General features: G+C 44.4%; 1 long non-coding RNA gene across 1 annotated transcript; it reads right to left on the bottom strand.

Moving 5' to 3' along the window:
- Positions 1-4,526: 4,526 nt before the first annotated feature.
- On the bottom strand, positions 4,527-8,536 carry LOC130128216 (uncharacterized). Its single transcript, XR_008811898.1, has 3 exons — positions 8,455-8,536; positions 6,271-6,417; positions 4,527-4,629 (listed from the first exon to the last, which is right to left on the bottom strand). It is a non-coding gene; the product is annotated as an uncharacterized LOC130128216 (long non-coding RNA).
- Between the last annotated feature and the right edge of the window lie 1,676 nt (positions 8,537-10,212).

Below are 10,212 nucleotides of genomic sequence, written 5' to 3' on the forward strand. Positions count from 1 at the left end.
AAATGAAACTTTTCTGGTGCACCTGCATCTCAGTGAGTCTTGTCTGGGATGGCCAAGGGCACCTTGAGCAGCACAAATTCTTTACCCGAGCTGTCAGCAGCCATCTCAGGCGTGTTCCTTGAGTGTTGCAGTATGCCGTCTTGGCCATAGTTTTCTATTGAGGCGATTAGCTCCCTATCATCCTACACACACTGCCACTGGCAGCTTCTGCAGTGGTAAATATAGACTCTTCAGGTCTGGATCTATCTGGGTTGCCTCAGCCTAGAGTCAGTGCATACATGGGTTAGTCTAGCCCTCAAATCCCACACAATGCACCAGGAATCAAAACCACTGCGCCTTGTCCTCAGGGGAGATTTCGCCCTTTCTCTGTGTTTAGTGACCTCTCTCCCTTCCTCTCGCAACACCACGTGCTGAATGAAAATGGGGAAAGAGTAACTAAACTAAACAACTAAAGATAAATAGGACCTTTGTGACACTGGTCAGAGACAGCTGGACGGTACATCCATGCTGTGCTGACAGGGGCGGACAGACCTCTCCGGAGGGTCGGAGCTGAATTGATCTCAAAATCCGTCAATGGAGGTCCGTGTTAGCAGATGATACACCAAGTGGTGCCCAACCCTGCTCCTGGAGAGCTACCCTCCTGCCGGATTTCACTCCAGCCCCGATTTAACACATCTGATTCAATTAATCACGTCATCGGCCAGGAGGTAATTAGTAGAATCAAGTGTGTTAAATTAGGGTTGGAGTGAAAAACGGCAGGATGGTAGCTCTCCAGGAGCAGGGTTGGGCACCACTGAGTCCACCTGGGGGGGGTACACGTATTCGTACCGAACTTGTTCAGTATGGGTCTTTCGGTTCGGCATGTGTACTGAACGAATGCAGCGTTGTTTTCACCACTGCACGTGCGGGACTCTGGTGTGTGCGGAATTTAATTTAAAACCCCCGAGTCCCGCCCTCCCCGAGTCCCCCCCCCCCCCAGCAACCTCCACAGAGGGCCGGATATTGTACGTTCATCCTCCCACTAAGCATGCGTACACGCGCGCGCGCCACAGATTGCCGGTAACTCAGTCTAGCGCAGCCTCGTATAACGGTGAACGTAGATGAACCAGTTCAGTGCCCGCAGACCTGCCCTTTCTGCAGACAACGGAGACAAGTTAATTAAAAAATGTTCTTAAAAAACATGAAAACAATCAGCACAAGCTGGGACTGTTGCACAGTCCTAATGTGAAGCTGAAAGCTGCCGTATGTGAATACAAGTGCAGTACAGCTCAAGTACACTTCATTTTCTAAATGCTGCACCTTAATTATATTTTATTATAGTTTTATTTATTTGAAAGAGTAGTTTGATTGCTGCCCAATGACTTGCAAGGATGGGCTCCAGCATCCCGCGACCGTGAGTAGGATAAATGGCTTGGATAATGGACGGATGGCTGGCTGGATGGAACATCCTTGATTTACTTTTAAGTACATTTTACTTTTTTTATTAGTAGTGTAACCGGTTCTTTGCTTGCCCGGTGCGGGATTCGATACGGGCGGTACTGCACCACAAGGCGACATCACTAACCGCTCGGCTAAAGGGTCAGGCCCGGTAGCTAGCGGCTAACGTGTCTTATTAATAGTATACAGTAGCTTGCAGCCAGTTGCAGCAGTAAACCTACTGTTAAATAAAAAAGAAGTTTTATATTTTGTTTATTTTTCCCCGCTGTACCAAAAGCGTACCGAACCGTGACTTCAAACCCGAGCCCTTGGTTTTTGTGTACCGTGACACCCCTACGCTGCTCAAGTCACTGCTGTGACCCCTACAGGTTGAGGGTTGTGTTGCAGGTCGGCGTTATTCCAACAATGTGTCGCTACATGTAGTAAGAGTTTCTTTGAACGTTAGAAAAGTCCGATCCTGTGTCACCACCACCACCACCACCACCACAACATCTGTCCCTGAGATCCCTGTTCAGCTTCACCGACACACACGCTAACTTTCATCAACACACAACATAGCAAACCGACACCGGAGGCAATGTCCAACCCCGTTTTTGTTTTCACAGTCGACCCCCCCCCTCCCATCCTCTCCCCACTCAGCGGTACAGCAAGACCTTTGACCTTCATAGCCACCACAAAGGTACACAGACTCTTGTGGAGCGAAGCACCCGTCCGTTTTCCAGGCTTATGAAGTGTCCTCAGAATCACTTCCTGTGTCATGTGGAGGGCAGAACAAGTGCCCGATGATACAGCAGCTCGCTGGAAGTACTGTTCTCCACAATAGAACAGGAGGCTCCGTGTGTGTGTGTGTGTGTGTGTGTGTGTGTGTGTGTGTGCGCGCGCGCGCGTACGTGTGCGTGTGTGTGGTAGGACTATTAGGAGAAAGTGGGAGGAAGTTAAGACAGTGCTGACATGAAAGGCAAATATCAAAGTGAAACAAAGAGGCTTCAGCTGGGTTACAACTGAAGTGTGTTTGTAAGTGTGTGAGAGACACGCTGGAACAGCTATGGAGATGGGGACAGTTTTAACTTTGCTTTGCTTCTTTTCTTGCTGCAGGCTTGTTAAACACATCACAGAAATTAAACTGGTGCAAGAAAAAAAATAAGCTTATATTCTATAAATAGAGACGCGTCTGTTCTCTGGAAATGTAAGCTTAGTTTTGTTCGATGGAGACTAAAGCCAGCTCTGACACGAACATTTCCATGTGTTCAGTTCTGATGTTCATGCAGATTTTGGACAACTCTTAGCAAATCCTTACACTCGCCTATCCTGCACTGGAAATAAGGGATGGATCATTCAGCATCTCACGCTGTTCACTGCACATGCACGACTCAAAATGAGCCAGCAAAGGGAGATAACACATGGTCGGCCTCTGGTCCAAGTTGACCGACAGCTACAGAGACAGAGTCCCGTCTGTCATTCATCACATCCTGAGTACCGACAGGACTCGGTTCACCACTGAGATAACTGATATTTACTGGGCATTTGGGTGGATGAGGGATTGATGTTTATCTCAATCACAGCTTGCCAGCTCCGCCTGGCCGATGTTTGCTGGGTCGATGCCATCATCCCACTCCTCTAACCCTGGCCCTCGGCCCTGGTGGCTCTGGCTGACGGATAACACAAAGCCGTGATCGGCCTGTGCACAGAGGAAACTGACCCGCCCACGTAAGGTTAACTACTACATTTGGAGAGGGACTTATGTATTAATCATGTGCACTGACGATGGCATGCGAGTTTCCAGTGGACAGATGCCAAATATGTAGCTCCACAAAGTACGCTAACCTATCCTTGAAAGCCTTCTATTTTTTTTTCTATGCAGCTCTTTTTATAATACCGGAAATATAATCGCTAAAAATAGCAACAACAATTCAATTCAAAAACCTGCAAGTTGCTATTTTCATTTCCTTACATGATGTAAATGCACATGTACTGTAATAATCCGAGGGCCACTTTCAGTAAGCGCGTTTCGAATTCCACCCGGTGTCCCGGATAGACGGGATACACATTCTGTTGGGGGTACCGAATTTGCTGTGACCTTTGCCTATGCGCGTAGTTATCCGAAGCGATCTCCCCTGGCGCACCAAACGCGGATTTTGTAAGAGATTCAGGCCGCCATCTGAACTCCAAACACCCGACCCATATGCTGATGAATATTTCAGCCAGCTGCCACATAATCACCGTCTTTAAATTCTTAATTCTGTCCATTGAGGGTGATCATGCAAAAGAAGAATGTGCATGTTATTTAGGGGGGAAATGGCAACCGGATCTACGATTTCATTAAACTAATTTTAACGAAGGTTTATCTTGTCCCAGCACCTTGGCATCAGGAGTGAAAATCCCCTCAATCCGCCGCACCGGAGGCGTGTTTCCATCACAGCCGATCTCCCCTTTCCCCGGTCTCCGTTTACAAACGGGCTAAATTAATTAGCTCCACGTGGAGGAAATGTTTCGAAAAGATGAAACAACAGCAATTAATAAACCATCTCGTCAGCCTCTCCCTGTCTTTGAGCACACATGAATAAAAGCCCACATGATGCACGGCTCTCTGGCTTGCCGTTGGTTTTCTTCCTGCGTCACAATTAAAACCCATTCCCGCACACTTATCGTTAAGTCTCTGGCTCGTCTTTTACGCATTTTGATGTTACATTGTTTCATGTTTAGTTTGATCGCTGTTCGGCTCCTTTAATCCAAATCCGCAGTACAATGTCTCCACTTTTCATCGTGTGTTAGTTTCTTTCTTTGTTGTTGATTAAAAAGTGAAAATGAAACAGACAGTCTGCACACTCTGGTAACGTTTTTCAGGTCAGTTTCTTTATCAACTTTCATGGTGGAAGTAAAAAAAACCCATCGGGTCACATCTGAGGAAAATACTTGCTGGAGAATAATAAGCACGAGAGTTAACAATAACCTGCGTTACTTGACAGCATGCAAACTAATGAGTGGAGGAAAAGTAAACTTAAAAAAAATTCTCCATGCTTTCAGAAAATGTTAGCAATGCTGCCGAGGTTGTAGGTTCAATACCCCATGGTGTGAGGAAAGTAGAAAGACTTGGCTCAATGGTCCAGGGCTCTGCTGCAACACTGATGAGGTCACGAGACAGGAGAACTCAGACGGTTGATGCTTTAATGAAGTTTTTCCCATCGTGCCATCCTGCGTACAGTCACCATGCATGCAGGCAAAATGGTTTTCCAATTCAGAACTTCACCGGACTACATTTCATCATCCCCATCAATTGTTATGATGTTTAACGTACCTGCCTCCTTGTGGTACCTGCCTCCTTGTGGAGGCTTCTGGAGAGTGCCCAGACACAACGGTGTCATTTGGACATATGAACGTACAGGTTTAAATGACCTAAAACAAGTTTAGTTCACCTGAACTTCTTATTGGCAAGTGAAAATGAAGAAGTTTAAATGTGAAAATGAACGCTTCATATTTTCCCAAACATGGCGATCCGTTCCAAGTTTCCGTTTATATGTGTGATATATGCAGTCCGAACACAACTTCTGCACATGCAAAGAAAGAATTTAACGTCCAGTTGGATAATGAGTTGTGTCAATACCGAAGTAGACACTGACATTAAACGAGATTTAGATAAATGAAATGTCACCTCAAATCCACCAATTCATATTGTAACCTGTTTTGCAACGAAGGGCACTCAGAAATAGGCTACAGTCGAGGCGTCCTGGTGGCGTGGTGGTCTATTCTGTTGTCTACCAACATGGGATCACCGGTTTGAATCCCCGTGTTACCTTCGGCTTGGTCGGGCATCCCTACAAACACAACTGGCCGTGTCTGCGGGTGGGAAGCCGGATGTGAGTATGTGTCCTGGTCGCTGCAATAGCACCTCGTCTAGTCGGTTGGGGCGCCTGTTCAGGGGGAGGGGGAACTGGGGGAAATAGTGTGATCCTCCCATGTGCTACGGCCCCCTGGCAAAACTCTTCATTGTCAGGTGAAAAGAAGTGGCTGACGACTCCACATGTATGGGAGGAGGCATGTGGTAGTCTGCAGCCGTCCCCGGATTGGCAGAGGGGGTGGAGCAGCGACCGGGATGGCTCAGAAGAGTGGGGTAATTGGCCGGATACAATTGGGGGGAAAAGGCTATAGTCGTAAGCTCGACTATGTTGAAGTCTAGAAAAGTTTGCTGCATAAAGTTTGTCCCTTCCACGGACCAGTCATTACCATACTGCCAGGTTTGATGTTGCTTGTTAACAGTGTGACACAAAAGATCATGCACAAAAAGTACACAATCATACCGATCGACAAAGTAGTCAGACTCAGCTGGTTATATGACTAGTTAACGGATCATCAAAAGGTGTACACCAACTCTTTCCACCACATAGAAATTTCAACTGGATGTATCTCTTCTGATTTGGGTGTTTATATGAAGGTTAATCTTTCTGATCAAGCCATCAATCAGATTGCTATCAGATTATTTAACTGCATGTAAACATAGCTACTAGCTATGTTTACACGCTATGTAAACATAGCATGTTTACATATGCTATGTATGTTACATAGCTAGTAGCTATGTTAACATGAGGACAAAAGCTTCAGTAGTAGCTAATAGCTACTACTGAAGCTTTTGTCCTCAATCAGAGACAGCTGTTATTGTTGTGGAGTCGATCGACGTTGTGAAATGTAAAGAGCTGGGTAAAGACACAGAGCAAACACAGTGTTAAAAAAATTGACACACTTGCATCAAAATCAAAGTAACTGAACTCATTGTGGCTCCTGTAGGTAGCTCTTAATAAGAAACTGTTTGCACACAGTATCTATTTGCACAACCCATACCTGTTGATAAGAGAATGTGCTGATGTACGGCTCAATGTGATTCGCTGCTGTCTCGGCGAGCTCAGGCGTCCTGTGAATTGAGGTAACTTGGTAGAAGGAGACACTATCAATCTCCCTTGAAACTGCCTCCCTGCCAATGTTATCAGCCTATGAGAAAAGATTCTGTAAGTAATAAATGCTGTTTAACCCCATCATATGAAAGACAGTACTAATGCAGTGACCACAGCAGCATCATGCTGACAGAAACAGTCTGCATGACAACAGACCAACTCTTCTGCAGCACTTAGACACAAAGATCTGTACATGTCCAGTTGTAAACTGTCCATCAGTGGTGTAAAGTAAAAATACTTTACTGAGGGTTAAAATTGTAATCGTTTACTTCATTTTCTAAATAAAATACCTACTTTAAGTTGGGTACAGTTTTCCTGACATCTTAATTCATTCTACATTTTGTGCATTTGTGTGTATGTGAGTGTTTAGAATAAGTGTTTATGCAACTTGAGAAGGTCACGTGAGGACAACAGTTCACAAGTTTGTCCTAAAATTGATGGATCCATGCTGTCGGTGCAGTGAAAGGTGTAAAGCCACACAGATGGGCTGAAGAGCAATTTGAATGCAAGGAGCCCCCTGAGTAACACTGCCCCTATCCTCCAACGCCGTCTATTTAAAGGGAAACAATCATGATTTTAAAAATCTCTCCATCTTTCGTCACTCTGCTGACATGTTTCCTCTCATGGCAGGGAACCTTTTTTGATTCCTTCTCCCTTTTACAAACGTGTACTTTTTGAAATAATGAAGCATACACACACAACAGAATTGTGCCAAAAAACATAGTGTTGAACATCCACATATAGTTTCCTTCAGCTATGATAAGTATTTAACATGTATGTTCAGTATCCACAAGATTCAGAGGGGCCATGCTCACATTACATTGATACTCTGCGTGTGTCATATACTATATATGGCAATAATATGTTTTGGGCACATGATATTTTCAGAATAACACTGCGCTAAATACACAGGCTTTTTGAATGAAATATGATTTTTGTTGAACTGTCCATTGTGTTTAACTGTTCACAAATAAAACTTTTTGTGAGGAAGTTGTGAAGAGTGAGACTAGTTGGATGGGAGATCCTAAAAGCAATGCATTTGACACTCATAAGGAACAATTAACCTGCAACATAAATGCCATTGGCTGATCTTTTAGTTAAGGTAGTGTAAACATAGTTACACAGCGTATCAATTAGCTATAGTGTGAGAGAGTGGCTTAAGTTGGAGTAGGTGTATCTAGAGGAGTAGAGGTGACAAAGGTGGATGAGTTTAAATACTTGGGGTCAACTGTTCAAAGTAACAGGGAGTGCACAAGAGAGGTGAAGAAGAGAGTGCAGGCAGGGTGGAGTGGGTGGAGAAGAGTGTCAGGAGTGATTTGAGACAGAAGGGTACCAGCAAGAGTTAAAGGGAAGGTTTACAAGATGGTTGTGAGACCAGCTATGTTATATGGTTTGGAGACAGTGGCACTGATGAAAAGACAGGAGGTGGAGCTGGAGGTGGCAGAGTTGAAGATGCTAAGATTTTCATTGGGAGTGACGAAGAAGGACAAGATTAGGAACGAGTATATTAGAGGGACAGTTCAGGTTGGACGGTTTGGAGACAAAGCAAGAGAGGCAAGATTGAGATGGCCTGGACATGTGTGGAGGAGAGATGCTGGGTATATTGGGAGAAGGATGCTGAATATGGAGCTGCCAGGGAAGAGGAAAAAGAGGAAGGCCAAAGAGGAGGTTTATGGATGTGGTGAGGGAGGACATGCAGGTGGCTGGTGTGACAGAGGAAGATGCAGAGGACAGGAAGAAATGGAGACGGATGATCCGCTGTGGCGACGGCAGCAGCCCGAAAGTGGTAGTAGACTAATTATTAGAAATATACCGTGATTTCCAGTTCGTTCCCTGCACTGTGTCGCCATTACTGCTTACAGACTCACAAACGTCGCTTCGTGATATGGGATCACAAGTATGATTTGAATATTAAGAATCTGAATTGAATTTGAAGCACTTAAATCTACCGATCACATTATGTCCTGAAAGATAAGTCAACTGGGTTAACTAGCAGGTGCATCGCTTATTAAATTCTACCAAAACTTAATTTTCCTGTTGGATTAGTCCAACAGTTTATTTGATCTGATCTTACCTCATGACTGCGACAAGTACAGTGCCCGGGCTCGTTTTCCATCACGGAGATGGAAAGAAAAAAAAGTATTTTTGAGTTAAATTAAGAGCCCCAAAAACCCCTGTGCTCCATTCTATTTCTTCCCTGCTCGGTTTCCCATGCAGTCCGTCCACATAACAGTCCCCGGCTGGAGCCGGAGAAACGGTTCCTAGTGGGAGCAGTTTCTTCTTCGTCTTTCTTCAACTTCAAGCAAACAGCTTCACGGTGCATTACCGCCACCAACTGAACGGGAGTATGAATCAGGAGTTTTAAACTGCCCTCTGTACTCAGTAAACCTGTCACATTTTAAATCACTGAGACATATATTCCCTGGAAGTACTTTAGATATCTCTTCAAAACTCATATTACCCTTTGGTCCCTCAAATAATCCTTTAATATCTTCCTCTATTCTCTTTGTTTTCTACATTAAAATAACACACGTTGAACTGTTCTTCTATTTGGTCACAAAATTCCCACCTCCCATTAATAGGCCTCTTTACAACGACTAGTGTGCCATTTAACACTGTATAACCTGTTTGGGAGCTGTCTCAGGACGGGACTCGTTATCATCTACAACCTTCTCTGCGCCATCTCCAACCGGGGACCAGGCGAAACACACATACGCACGCACGCACGCACGCACACACACACGCACACACACACATACACACACACACTCAGTCATGTCTCACTATCCTTATGAGGACCCCTAATTGACTACATTCATTTCCTAGCCCTTAACCTTACCCATGCAAACTACATGCCTAACCCTCATCCTTACCCTAACCTTAACCTAACCCTAATTCTAACCGTAACCCTAAAACCAACCCCTAACCCTAAAATAGACCCTTTTCCTTGTGCGGACCTCTGAAAGGTCTGCACAAGGTACATGCTGTCAGGTTTTGCTATCCTTGTGTGGACATTTGGTCCGCACAAGGATAGCAAAACATGTACACACACACACACACACACACACACACACACACACACACACGTGTTGGAATATGTAAGGACAACCCGGTGTCCTCAGGTGACGAGTGCGAGCCCCAGCTACCCGTAGCGTGGTCGTGCATATGTAAGCCAGCAATTGTGTTTGATAAATCTGCATTTGGTAAATGAACGCTGAACTCTGACAGTTTTGGTTTCATCGTCTCAAATTAAAATCTGTGAGGCCCAGTTTTATTTTCTTCTTTCGGCTTAAATCCTTCTCCCCCTTTTTCCTTTGACCTCCATGTACCAAGGTAGGCGCTCAGCTGAGTTTAATAGGAGTAGTTAAATCAGTTATATGACCTCCCATTCATGGCAACACAGATGTTAAGTACAGAACTGAGGACCTACTTGCGAATACCCTTACAATAAAGTAGTTTATTCAAGTGTGCTATTAGTATATTTGTTTTAAACTAAAAATCAGTGAGTATACTTTCAGTTTACTTTTTAAGTACTTATCAGGGATATACAAACAAAATTATACTTAAGCATACTTACAAGTATACTGCTAGTACATATACTGGAAGTTTACTTGAACTTGAAGTTTACTTGAAGTTTACTTAGGTTTACTAAATAACATAAACTTCAAGTGTACTATTTTTTATTTTTGTAAGGGAATGTACCAAAGGGCCAAAGAATCTGGAGGACCATCAAGAGGACGGTGTCTTTGGGGGATATTATGTTTTCCCTGTGTTTTGCCTGTCATTCAGATTGCATGTGTTGACCTGTAATTCTCGTGCTCCCTCAGTTTGC

Source organism: Lampris incognitus, chromosome 18 (assembly GCF_029633865.1).
Source record: "Lampris incognitus isolate fLamInc1 chromosome 18, fLamInc1.hap2, whole genome shotgun sequence".
In the NCBI taxonomy this organism is placed as follows: domain Eukaryota; kingdom Metazoa; phylum Chordata; class Actinopteri; order Lampriformes; family Lampridae; genus Lampris; species Lampris incognitus.